The sequence below is a fragment of the Triticum dicoccoides genome, chromosome 1B, assembly GCF_002162155.2.
Source record: "Triticum dicoccoides isolate Atlit2015 ecotype Zavitan chromosome 1B, WEW_v2.0, whole genome shotgun sequence".
NCBI classification, from domain to species: domain Eukaryota; kingdom Viridiplantae; phylum Streptophyta; class Magnoliopsida; order Poales; family Poaceae; genus Triticum; species Triticum dicoccoides.
The window spans coordinates 57,246,670-57,261,317 of record NC_041381.1 but is presented as its reverse complement, the minus strand read 5'-3'; positions in this window follow the sequence as shown (position 1 = coordinate 57,261,317).

Here is a 14,648-nt window from a genome sequence, read left to right as displayed (position 1 = left end):
ACTTCTCTTTTCAAAAATATGAATTACCAGAGGGGGTCTCCGTGGCTCCCCCGGCAGCGGCTAGTGCGGCCTCAAGTTGGGCCTTGCACTCTTGAAGCTCCTGAGACATGTGGGTATTCTTCTCAGTAAGATCCTGCATAACAAATGATCCTTAAATCAGTTAGTTTAACTATTTTAAGTCTCGGGGGCTACTGGCATATATAGCCATTAAAATTCCTCACCCGTATGTCCTTTACATACTGCTCCGTGGCTTTGGTTAAACCATCTTGAGCAGCACGGAGGTGCACGTCTCCCGCATTAAAGGCATTTAACGCCTTAGGGGAGAAACACGCGTCACGAAGAATTGTCCGACGGCGCCTATGATTCATGGCGCTCTCCACCTCAAACCTGGTGCGGACAACCTGTCGGCATCCTCCGTTGGAGCAGCGTCCGGCTTGCGCCTTGCGCTAGCCTCCCCTTCCGGACCAGGCGTTGGAGCTTGGCTGGCGGAGGATTGGTGGGCACCCTCTCCGGACTCAGTCCGGCGAGTGCTTTTTCTCCTAGAAGAATCATGAGCATTACTATGCCTCCCAAGAGTTTTTCCCTTAAAGGACAATGATGTGCCATACCTTTGCGGCGACGTTTAGATTCACGCCGCACTCCTCTTCCACCTGTTGGGCCGAACTGACCTCGTTTGGTCAGTCACCGCAGTCTCGGCTTCCTGCCGTGAAGGCACCGCCTGCCGAGCACCATTGGTGCATGGTGGTCAGAAATAAGCATTAACAAAGCAACGGTGTCAGAACTTCGGTCGTACTCACCTGGGAAGCCGGACACAAACCAGGGTAGTCAGCCGTAATGGCGACCAAAGCATTATCTATGCTGAGCTGGTGGAACACCCCGTCAATTAAATCCACCTTTATGTCCGGATCCTCTTCGGAAGCCGGATCAAGGGATCTTCCCGGATCCTCGGGTTGTGGAGCCGGACTGTGTATGCGCTCCACATACCGACGCAGTTCCTGCGTCAAAATCATAGAGTAAGGCATTTAACTTCGAAAGCACGGGTCGAATGAATAAACATTCGCTTACCCGGCTCCGAGGGTTATTCATGGAGAACCCATTCAATGGGCTCGTCTGGAGAAAGTCTTCCTTCACCCCCTTATACAAGCCGGACAGGATCTTCACCAGATCTGCGGCCGATCCTGGCCCCTTGCGGCCATGACGGGTGGCGTCGTTCTCCCCGTTGAAGTCCCACATTGGGTGGCCCCTATATTGGAGCGGCTGCACCCCTCGTATAATGCACGTGGCCATGATTCCAATCATGGTCAGTCCGAAGTGGGCCAGTAACCTAATCCGGCCCATCAGATAATGGACGCTCCCATCATCCTCCCGTTGAGGGCTCCGTGGGCGCCAACTCAGGCGTTTCATCAAGGGGGCATTGCTGAACTCTGGGAGGCCGATCCAAACTAGATCCGGTAGAGGAGCGTCCTCCATATAGAACCATTCCGAAGGCTAATCTTCGGACACCTTCTTCGGGGTGCCGGATGGATATCCGGTCCCGGCGATGCGCCATATTTCGGCTCCGCCCACTTGATATATCGACCCCTCGTGAGAACAAGGTACGAGGCAAAACAATCTCCTCCATAGTGCAAAATGGGGATCGATGCCCAGGAACAGCTCGCAAAGAGCTACAAAGCCCGCGATGTGCAAAATGGAGGCAGGTGTAAGGTGGTGAAGCTAGAGTCCGTAGAACTCCAGGAGCCCCCGGAGAAACGGATGTATGGGAAATCCAAGTCCCCTTATTAAATAAGGGACGAAGCATACCCGCTCCCCTTTGGAGGGGTTGGGAACGCTCTCCGCCTGCTTCCCACCCTGGAAGGTGGCCAGTCCGGCCCGAACTGGAACCATGAAGGCTGGGGGAAGATATCCCTCGGTTTGGAGCGCCACTAGCTCGCTGTATGGAACTGAGCATTTCCCCCAATCTCCTGGCTTAGGGCTGGGAGCACGAGAGGAGGAGCCGCGTCGACTGTCATTGATAGAGTGGATTTTTGTCAGAGGCGCTTCGATGAGTACTTGCGGAAGGAGGATGGTGTGAGTTGGATCTAGATCCTCACCTCTCTTATAGGCGGCTCGTTCGCGCAGCTGGGGGGAGAAATGTAAAAATACCCTAGCTTTTCGCATTCATACAACACGTGGAAGAAGGCCATTATTGGGCGTAGAAGCCAAGGAGCGCAACATTTATGAGGAAGCCGGACACTATTTGACAGGAACATGAAGTTTGAAGGAGAACCCGCCTTGCAATGCCGAAGACAACATATGCGCCGGGCTCGTCGTCATTGAAGCCTGGTTCAGGGGCTACTGAGGGAGTCCCGGACTAGGGGGTGTCCGGATAGCCGAACTACCATCATCGGCCGGACTCCATGACTATGAAGATACAAGATTGAAGCCTTCGTCCCGTGTCTGGATGGGACTTTCCTTGGCGTGGAAGGCAAGCTTGGCGATACGTATATGTAGATCTCCTACCATTGTAACCGACTTTGATTAACCCTAGCCCTCTCCGGTGTCTATATAAACCGGATGGCTTTAGTCCGTAGGACGAACAACAATCATACCATAGGCTAGCTTCTAGGGTTTAGCCTCCTTGATCTCGTGGTAGATCTACTCTTGTAACACACATCATCAATATTAATCAAGCAGGATGTAGGGTTTTACCTCCATCAAGAGGGCCCGAACCTGGGTAAAACATCGTGTCCCTCGTCTCCTGTTACCATCCGCCTAGACGCACAGTTCGGGACCCCCTACCCGAGATCCGCCGGTTTTGACACCGACAGTGGCTTTGCCACAAATACGATGTCAACTACATGATCATGCAATGGCAATATGACAAAAGTAATGTATGTCATGATGACGAGCGGAAAGGTGGAAAGTTGCATGGCAATATATCTCGGAATGGCTATGGAAATACCATAAATAGGTAGGTATGCTGGCTGTTTTGAGGAAGATATAAGGAGGTTTATGTGTGATAGAGCGTGTCATATCACGGGGTTTGGATGCACCGGCGAAGTTTGCACCAACTCTCAAGGTGAGAAAGGGCAATGCACAGTACCGAAGAGGCTAGCAATGATGGAAAGGTAAAAGTGCGTATAATCCATGGACTCAACATTAGTCAAAAGAACTCATATACTTATTGCAAAAATTTAGAATTCATCAAAAACCAAGCACTACACGCATGCTCCTAGGGGGGTAGATTGGTAGGAAAAGACCATCGCTCGTCCCCGACCGCCACTCATAAGGATGCACAAGCCAGGTACACTTCATGCTTCAAATTTGTTACACAACTTTAACCATACGTGCATGCTACGGGACTCACTAACTTCAACACAAGCATTCTTTAAATTCATAATCACCCAACTAGCATGACTTTAATATCACTACCTCCCTATCTGAAAACAATTATCAAGTATCAAATTTATCATAGCATCCAATTCACTTCCTATGATAGTTTTCATTCAAATTACCATGATGTTTAAGACTCTCAAAATAATATAAGTGAATCATGAGAGTTCAATAATTTCTACAAAATAAAACCACCGCCGTTCTCTAAAAAGATATAAGTGAAGTACTAGAGCAAACGACAAACTACTCCGAAAGATATAAGTGAAGATTAATGAGTAGCTAAATAATTATGTAACTATGTGAAGACTCTCTCTCTTTAAAGAATTTCAGATATTGGTGTTGTATTCAAACAGCAAGAAAAGCAAAATAAAATGATATTGCAAGGATAGCACAACTCATGTGAAGAAGGAGAAACTTAGGTTCAACCGATACTAACCGATAGTTGTTGAAGAAGAAAGGTGGGATGCCTAACGGGGCATCCCCAAGCTTGGATGCTTGAGACTTCTTGAAATATTATCTTGGGGTACCTTGGGCATCCCCAAGCTTGAGCTTTTGTGTCTCCTTAATTCCTCTCATATCATGGTTTCTCTTTTTATCAAAAGCTTCATCCACAACAAACTCAATAAGAACTCGTGAGATAGGTTAGTATAAACCAATGCAAAACCTTATCATTTTGTACAGTAACAAATCACTAAAATTATTATTCAACATTGCATAATAATTTTCTCTGCATATTTAATACTCATATCCTCAAATAGAATCATTAAACAAGCAAACATATGCAAACAATGCAAACATAACAGCAATCTGCCAAAACAGTATAGTCTGTAAAGAATTGAGGAGTATCAATACTTCCCTAACTCCAAAAATTATAAGAAAAATACTACGATGTAGAAGATTTATCAGATCTCAATATGCACAAATGTTCAACATTATATCACTCTCTGACTTTTCTAGGGAATTTTTTTAACAGCGGTAAACTTTCTGTTTTCAAACATCAACATGCAAACTAGCAAAATAAGCATGGTAAAGGCTATCCTTGACATTTTTATTGAAAATAAGGATGCAAAAAATTATTCTAGCTAACAGCAAGAAAAAACTAACAAAAGAAAATGACGCTCCAAGCAAAACACATATCATGTGGTGAATAAAAATATAGCTCCAAGTAAAGTTACCGATGAACGTAGACGAAAGAGGGGATGCCATCCGGGGCATCCCCAAGCTTAGTTGCTTGGTTGTCCTTGAATATTACCTTGGGGTTCCTTGGTCATCCCCAAGCTTAGGCTCTTGCCACTCTTTATTCCATAGTCCATCGAATCCTTACCCAAAACTTGAAAACTTCAACCACACAAAACTCAACACAAAACTCGTAAGCTCCGTTAGTATAAGAAAATAAATCACCACTTAGGTAATGTAATGAACTCATTCTTTATTTATATTGGTGTTAAACCTACTGTATTCCAAGTTCTCTATAGTTCATACCCTTACATACTAGCCATAGATTCATCAAAATAAGCAAACAACACAATGAAAACAGAATCTGTCAAAAACTGAACAATATTTAGTAATCTGTATCAAACGTATACTTCTGGAACCCCAACAATTACGAATTGATTTACTGGACCTGAGTAATTTGTCTCTTAATCATCTGCAAAAATAATCAACCTAAAATCTCTCTTCTATGAAAAATGGCAGCTAATCTCGTGAGCGCTAAAGTTTCTGTTTTCTACAGCAAGATCATATAGACTTCACCCAAATATTCCCAAAGGTTCTACTTGGCACTTTATTGAAACAAAAGCTATAAAACATGATTACTACAGTATCATAATCATGTGAACACACAAAAACAGTAAGTATAAATATTGGGTTGTCTCCCAACAACTGCTTTTCTTTAATGCCTTTCTAGCTAGGCATGATGATGGCAATGATGCTCACATAAAAGATAAGAATTGAAACACAAAGAGAGCATCATGAAGAATATGACTAGCACATTTAATTCTAACCCACTTCCTATGCATAGGGATTTTGTGAGCAAACAACTTATGGGAACAATAATCAACTAGCATAGGAAGGTAAAACAAGCACAACTTCAAGATTTCAAGCACATAGAGAGGAAACTTGATATTATAGCAATTCCTACTAGCATATGTTCCTCTCTCATAATAATTCAGTAGCATCATGAATGAATTCAACAATATAACCAGCACATAAATCATTCTTTTCATGATCTACAGGCATAGCAAATTTACTACTCTCCACATAAGCAAAATTCTTCTCATTCGGAATGGTGGGAGTATCATAAGAGACTTGAACACTAAAAATTGTTTCCACATTAAAAGAGTAATGTTTAGAAAAAGGGTAATCGTACTCATGACAAGTTTTATCACTAATTTTTATAGCATAAGTTTCATCACAATAAGATTCAACATCCTCCAAAATAGTGGGATCACTACTTCCTAAAGTTGACACTCTTCCAAACCCACTTTCATCAATATAATCATCATAAATAGGAGGCATGCTATCATCATAACAACTTTGCATTTCAAAACTTGGGGGACAAAAAATATCATATTCATCAAACATAGCATCCCCAAGCTTGTAGCTTTTCATATCATACTAACAACATTGTAATCATGCTCATCATTCAAAGATTTCATGCAAAACATTTTATAGATTTCTTCTTCTAAGCACTTGAGCACAATTTTCCTTACCATCATTCTCACGAAAGATATTAAAAAGATGAAGCGTATGAGACGAACTCAATTCCAGTTTTTGTAGTTTTCTTTTATACACTAAACTAGTGATAAAACAAGAAACTAAAAGACTCAATTGCAAGGTCTAAAGATATACCTTCAAGCACTCACCTCGCCAAAAAAGTGCTTAGTTGACGGGGTGTGAGTACTGTTTACCTTGCCTCCTCGGCATTGGCGCCAGAAAAGAGCTTGATGTCTACTACACAACCTTCTTCTTGTAGACGTTGTTGGGCCTGCAAGTGCAGAGGTTTGTAGGACAGTAGAAAATTTCCCTTATGTGGATGACCTATGGTTTATCAATCCGTGGGAGGCGTAGGATGAAGATGGTCTCTCTCAAACAACCCTGCAACCAAATAACAAAGAGTCTCTTGTGTCCCCAACACACCCAATACAATGGTAAATTGTATAGCTGCACTAGTTCGGCGAAGAGATGGTGATACAAGTGCAATATGGATGGTAAAGGTATTTGTAATCTGAGATTATAAAAACAGCAAGGTAGCAAGTGATAAAAGTGAGCGTAAACGGTATTGCAATGGTAGGAAACAAGGGCTAGGGTTCATACTTTCACTAGTGCAAGTTCTCTCAACAATAATAACATAGATAGATCATATAACAATCCCTCACATGCAACAAAGAGTCACTCCAAAGCCACTAATAGAGGAGAACAAACGAAGAGATTATGGTAGGGTACGAAACCACCTCAAAGTTATTATGTCGGATCAATCTATTCAAGAGTTCGTACTAGAATAACACCCACTACTACAAAAAGGGCTATAGATGGAATGGCCACTAATGGCGCACCTGTCATGTGGTGCGCCATTACTATATTCTAATGGCGCACCATGTCTCGGTGCGCCATTAGTAATATATTACTAATGGCGCACCTGGTGCCTGGTGCGCCATTAGTAGTTTTGAAAAAAACATAAAAAAAAATTTGTTACTAATGGCGCACCGTTGTATAGTGCGCCATTACTAGTTGACATAGTAATGGCGCACCACATCCGCCGTTAGTAGTTTTGAAAAAAAAGTAAAAAACAAATAAAAAAATATTTGTTACTAATGGCGCACCATGTCTCGGTGCGCCATTACTAGTTTTAACTAGTAATGGCGCACTGTCCACTGGTGCGCCAGTACTAAGTTTTTTTCAAAAAAAATATCAATTTTTTATTTATTTTTTTCAAAACTAGTAATGGCGCACCGTGGGTGTGGTGCGCCATTACTAGTTTAACTAGTAATGGCGCACCACCCCACGGTGCGCCATTACTAACTTGCCCCAACACCGAATGCACCCCCCTGGATCGCCTTTTCAGTTTTAAAAAAAATAAAAGAAAATGATGGAAATATCAAAAAAATAAAAGAAAATAAGTTTCCCATGTGATATGTGGTCTAGTTGTTGGGAAAATTTACAAATATGAATTTCGACTTTATTTGCAAAATCTCTCTAGAAATTTGTAAAATGGGCATAACTTTAGCATACGAACTCGGATGAAAAAGTTTTTTATATAAAAATCATCTACTCGAAAAGTTACATCCAAATTTCACAGAAAATTTCAAAATCCCCAAAAACCTAACAGAAAAAAAGTTACCGGGCTTTCAAGATCTGGAGGCAAAAAAATTAAAAAAAATTCAAACTTACTAGTGGCGCACCGTGGATGTGGTGCGCCACTAGTAACAGAAAAAAAAATTGGTTTTCAATTATTTTTTTTGAATTTTTTTTCAAAAAATGATATGTAATATGACTGGGAAGTTTGAAATATTTTTCAAGTCATGAACATGAACAAAGTCCTAGACGTCAACAAGGTATAATAGGATTGATATGCTAGATATATCAACAAGTGCCTGTGAACTGAACTGTTGTTGGGGTTGGATAGAACTCTGAAGTTAAGCGTGCTTGAGCTGGAGTAGTGTGAGGATGGGTGACCTTTCGGGAAGTTTGACCACGGAATGCGATTTGACCTGGGTGACCTTTCGGGAAGTTTGACCACGGAATGCGATTTGACCTGAGATTAAGCATATTGACCCGAGATTAAGCCATAGTGAACTGAGATTAAGAAAAAAAACGGAAAAAATGTGAAAAAAAATTTAAAAAAAATCCTGAAAAAATATTGTTACTAATGGCGCACTTCTATGTGGTGCGCCATTAGTATACCAGATACTAATGGCGCACCATGGGCTATTCTAATGGCGCACCAGCGGTGCGCCATTAGTATACCAAATACTAATGGCGCACCACAGGTGCGCCATTAGAAAAAAAATATAATGGCGTGGTGCTAGTGGCGCACCTGTAGTGCGCCATTAGTAGCAAAAACAGGTGCGCCACTAGCAGCCCTTTTTCTAGTAGTGACCTTAAGACACAAATCAACCAAAACCCTAATGTCACCTAGATACTCCACTGGCACCTCAAGTATCCGTGGGCATGATTATACGATATGCATCACACAATCTCAGATTCATATATTCAACCAACACAAAGTACTTCAAAGAGTGCCCCAAAGTTTCTACCGGAGAGTCAAGAACGTGTGCCAACCCCTATGCATAGGTTCATGGGCGGAACCCGCAAGTTGGTCACCAAAACATACATCAAGTGGCACATGATATCCCATTGTCACCACAGATAAGCAAGGCAAGAATACATCAAGTGTTCTCATAAAAGACTCAATCCGATAAGATAACTTCGAAGGGAAAAATCAATTTATCACAAGAGAGTAGAGGGGGAGAAACATCATAAGATCCAACTATAATACCAAAGCTCGGGATACATCAAGATCGTGCCGTAGAGGGAACATGAGAGAGAACACGAGAGAGAGAGAGAGAGAGATCAAACACATAGCTACTGGTACATACCCTCAGCCTCGAGGGTGAACTACTCCCTCCTCGTCATGGATAGCGTCGGGATGATGAAGATGGCCACCGGTGAAGGACCCCCCCCCTCCGGCAGGGTGTCGGGAAGGGCTCCCAAGAGGTTTTTGGTGGCTACAGAGACTTGCGGCGGCGGAACTCCCGATCTATCTTGATATTCGAAGCTTTTAGAGTACATAGGCTTATATAGGCGAAAGAAGTCGGACGGGGGGTGCTCAAGGGGTCCACGAGATAGGGGGCGCACCCAGTAGGGGGTGCGCCCTCCTATCTCGTGGCCCCCTCGAGGATCTTCTGACGTGAACTCCAAGTCTCCTGGGTGTTATTCTTCCAAAAAATCACGTTGCTAAAGGTTTCATTCCGTTTGGACTCCGTTTGATATTCCTTTTCTTCGAAATACTGAAACAGGCAATAAAACAACAATATGGGCTGGGCCTCCGATTAATTGGTTAGTCCCAAAAGTAATATAAAAGTGTATAATAAAGCCCATAACCATTCAAAACAGATAATATAATAGCATGGAACAATAAAAAATTATAGATACGTTGGAGACATATCATAGTGTTGATCATAACACTTCTATTAAAATGCTTAAAGAAGTTATGTTTCTGAGGTTTGGAGTCCCTAGATATCTTATGACTGATGGTGGTTCACATTTTATTGATGGTGATTTCCGTAAGATGCTTGCTAAGTACAATGTTAATCATAGAATTGCATCTCCTTATCACCCGCAGTCTAGTGATCAAGTAGAGTTGAGCAATAGAGAGCTCAAATTAATTTTGCAAAAGACTGTTAATAGATTTAGAACGAATTGGTCCAAAAAACTTGATGATGCATTATGGGCCTATAGAACTGCATACAAAAATCCTATGGGTATGTCTCCGTATAAGATGGTATATGGAAAAGCTTGCCACTTACCTCTAGACCTTGAACATAAAGCATATTGGGCTATCAAAGACCTCAATTATGACTTCAAACTTGCCGGTGAGAAGAGGTTGTTTGATATTAGCTCACTTGATGAATGGAGAAGACAAGCCCATGAGAATGCCAAGCTATTCAAAGAAAAAGGATATAAAAGCATGAGTTTAACGTAGGTGATTATGTGTTATTATTCAACTCTCGTTTAAGTTTTTTTGCAGGAAAACTTCTCTCTAAATGGGAAGGTCCTTACGTTATCGAGGAGGTCTATCGTTCTAGTGCCATAAAAATCAACAACTTCAAAGGCACAAGTCCGAGGGTGGTGAACGGTCAGAGGATTAAACATTATATCTCAGGTAATCCTATCAATGTTGAAACTAATATTATTGAAACCGTAACCCCGGAGGAATACATAATGGACACTTTCCAGAACTTTCCATACTCCAAAAAGGAATAGGTATGTGGTACGGTAAGTAAACCTACTCCAAAACAATTCTATTGGCATTTTTTATCAGTTTTGGAATATTTAAGAATTTTAGGAGGAAAGAAGTAATCCGGGAAGGATACGAGGCCTCCACGAGGGTGGAGGGCGCGCCCACCCTTACTGGGAACGCCCCCTGTCTCGTGGCCACCTTGTGTGCCTCCCGGACTCCGTTTTCTTGCACGTTACGTATTTTGGTCGGTAAAAATTCATTATATAATCTCTCAAAAGTTTTGACCACTGTGTCATGCAAATATCCTCTGTTCTCTTTTCGAGCTGTTTTCTGTTACAGATCTAGAGCATCATGGCATCTCCAAGCGCTCCCAAGGACAAGTTTTTCAAGAGGGTTATCAACCCCTATCTCGCAGAGGTGCTGCAACACCCTCAAACCATTGAGATGCATGAGGGGGTGCTGCACATCCACGATGTGGAGGGACCAAGGCGTACCAGAAGCGTGGAGACAAAGCTCGAAGCCGTGGAGCAGCAAGTCTTCAAGTGCCAAGGGATGGTGGAGCGTGGACTCAACGCCAACCAGATGATGATCACGGAGTTCACCAGCAACCACAAGCTAGATGCCAAAGAAATTGGGGAAACCATCTTCAAGCTTCAAGAGAAAATCGAGCACCTCCAAGCCCAGATCTATGACGTGCAAAACCAGAACTCTGAGTATTAATATAGATTCAAAAGGATGAGTTTGGTTGCAGATTTAAGGATCCCGGGGACTCGATCATCCTTCTATGATGGTGAGCCTATGCCTTGGAAGATGGATGACAAGCCTACATCATCAACAACTCCTACTTCACCACCTCCGAGGACATAATTACATGGGTATGGGCACTCCCCTTGGCAACTGCCAAGCTTGGGGGAGGTGCCCCGGTATCGTATCACCATCACAATCCTATCTTACCGTTTTACTTAGTTTGATCCTTTTAGTAGTATCTTGATCTAGTAGATTGAAGTTTTGATATCAAGTAGTTTTGAGTTTTGCTTTATGATCTGTTTATGTAATCGAGTCCGTGAGCTATCTATAATAAAGATTAGTGTTGAGTCAAGGGCTTTACTATCTTGCTTTAATCCTGAGAAAAATAGAAAGAATAAAAAGAATAAAAGAGTTCATATGGATCTTATGGATAGTAATGACTTCACACATATAAAGTGTGAGGCTTAAAAGTTGTTGAGAGTTGATAAACGTAGTTTTGGTCATCGTTGCAATTAATAGGAAGTAATAATAAAAGAGAGGTTTCACATATAAATATACTATCTTGGACATCTTTTATGATTGTGAGCACTCATTAAGTATGACATGCTAAAAGAGTCGACGTTGGACAAGGAAGACAACGTAATGGTTTATGTTTTCTCACATCTCAGTTAAAGTATATTGTCATTGACCTTCCGAACATGTTGAGCTTGCCTTTCCCCCTCATGCTAGCCAAATTCCTAGCACTAAGTAGAGATACTACTTGTGCTTCCAAATATCCTTAAACCCAGTTTTGCCATGAGAGTCCACCATATCTACTTATGGATTGAGTAAGATCCTTCAAGTAAGTTGTCATCGGTGCAAGCAATAAAAATTGCTCTCTAAATATGCATGACTTATTAGTGCGGAGAAAATAAGCTTTATACGATCTTGTTATGGAAGCAATAAAAGCGACGAACTGCATAATAAAGGTCCATATACAAGTGGCAATATAAAGTGACATTCTTTCGTACTAAGATTTTGTGTATCCAACCCTAAAAGCGCATGACAACCTCTACTTCCCTCTGCGAAGGGCCTATATTTTACTTTATGTTTTTACTTTATGCTTGAGTCAAGGTGATCTTCACCTTTCCCTTTTTCATTTTATCATTTGGCAAGCTCCTCGTGTTTGAAAGATCATGATATATATATCCAATTGGATGTTCGTTAGCATGGACTATTATTGTTGACATCACCTAAAGGTGAATACGTTGGGAGGCAACACAATAAGCCCCTATCTTTCTCAGTGTCTGGCTGAAACTCCATAACCACAAGTATTGCGTGAGTGTTAGCAATTGTAGAAGACTATATGATAGTTGAGTATGTGGACTTGCTGAAAAGCTCTATTCTTGACTCTATGTGATGTTACGACAAATTGCAATTGCTTCAATGACTGAGATTATAGTTTGTTAGTTTTCAATGAAGTTTCTGAACCATACTTGACATTGTGAATTGACTGTTACTTGAGCATAAGAAGTCATATGCCAAAATCTATTTATGTTGCTGTTATAAGAATAATCATGATGCCCTCATGTCCATATTTTATTTTTATCGACACCTCTATCTCTAATCATGTGGATATATTTTTCGATTTCGGCTTCCGCTTGACGACAAGCGAGGTCTAAGCTTGGGGGAGTTGATCGTCCATTTTGCATCATGTTTTTATATCAATATTTATTGCATTATGGGCTGTTATTACACATTATATATCAATACTTATGGCTATTCTCTCTTATTTTATAAGGTTTACCATGAAGAGGGGGAATGCCGGTAGCTGGAATTCTGGCTGGAAAAGGAGCAAACATTGGAAACCTATTCTGCACTGTTCCAAAAGACCTGAAACTCCACGAAACTTAATTTTGGAATTAATGAGAATTATTGAGCGGAAGAAACACCTCAGGGGGCCCACATCCTGGCCAGGAGGGTGGGGGCGTGCCCACCCCTACTAGGCGTGCCCCCTGTCTCCTGGGCCCCTGGTGGACCTCTGTTGTCCATCTTCTGCTATATGAAGGCTTTTACCCTGGCAAAAATCGTGGGCAAGCTTACGGGACGAAACTTCGCCGCCACGAGGCGGAACCTTGGCGGAACCAATCTAGAGCTCCGGCAGAGCTGTTCTGCCGGGGACACTTCCCTCTAGGAGGGGGAAATCATCACCATCGTCATCACCAATGATCCTCCCATCGGGAGAGGGTCAATATCCATCAACATCTTCACCAGCACCATCTCCTCTCAAACCCTAATTCATCTCTTGTATCCAAAACCACAAATTGGTACCTATGGGTTGCTAGTAGTGTTGATTACTCCTTGTAGTTTATGCTAATTGGTTTACTTGGTGGAAGATCATATGTTCAGATCCTTAATGCATATTATTACTCCTCTGATTATGAACATGAATATGCTTTGTGAGTAGTTACATTTGTTCCTGAGGACATGGGTGAAGTCTTGCTATTAGTACTCATGTGAATTTGATATTCGTTCGATATTTTGATGAGATGTATGTTGTCTTTCCTCTAGTGGTGTTATGTGAACGCCGACTACATGACACTTCACCATTATTTGGGCCTAGAGGAAAGGCATTGCGAAGTAATAAGTAGATGATGGGTTGCTAGAGTGACAGAAGCTTAAACCCTAGTCTATGTGTTGCTTCGTAAGGGGCTGATTTGGATCCTATGTTTAATGTTGTGGTTAGGTTTATCTTAATACTTCTTTTGTAGTTGCGGATGCTTGCAATAGGGGTTAATCATAAGTGGGATGCTTGTCCAAGTAAGGGCAGTACCCAAGCACCGGTCCACCCACATATCAAATTATCAAAGTACCGAACGCGAATCATATGAGTGTGATGAAACTAGCTTGACGATAATTCCCATATGTCGTCGGGAGCGCTTTTCTCATTATAAAAAATTGTCCAGGCTTGCCCTTTATTACAAAAAGGATTGGGCCATCTTGCTGCACCTTATTTACTTTCATTGCTTGTTACTCGTTACAATTTATCTTATCACAAAACTATTTGTTACCTACAATTTCAATGCTTGCAGAGAAAATCTTACTGAAAATCGCTTATCATTTTCTTCTGCTCCTCGTTGGGTTCGACACTCTTACTTATCGAAAGGACTACGATAGATCCCCTACACTTGTGGGTCATCAGCGTCGCCGCCCCTCATCCGAGCTGCTCCTCCTCCTCACCACACAGACGACGACAAAGCCACGCCGGGGACCAGCCCACTAGGACCCAGATGGGGCCCGCAGGGCCTAGATCTGGGTCGGGGACGCACCACCACCACACCATCTCGCCGCCAAGGGGACGCACCACCACCACGCGTGCCGCCGGCCACTGCCGCCGGGTCGCCGGGCCGTCGTCAAGCCTAGGAGCACCGCCGCCGCCCCCATTCCCCGGGCAGGCGACCGCGCGCGAGGGGACAGGCAGGCCCCGCCGCCGCCGACACCACCCGGCCAAGCGCGGGGCACCCGTCAGCAGCGGCAGGGAGGAGAGAGGAAAGGGGGAGGGGCAAGGTGGAGGACCTCGCGCCGCCCC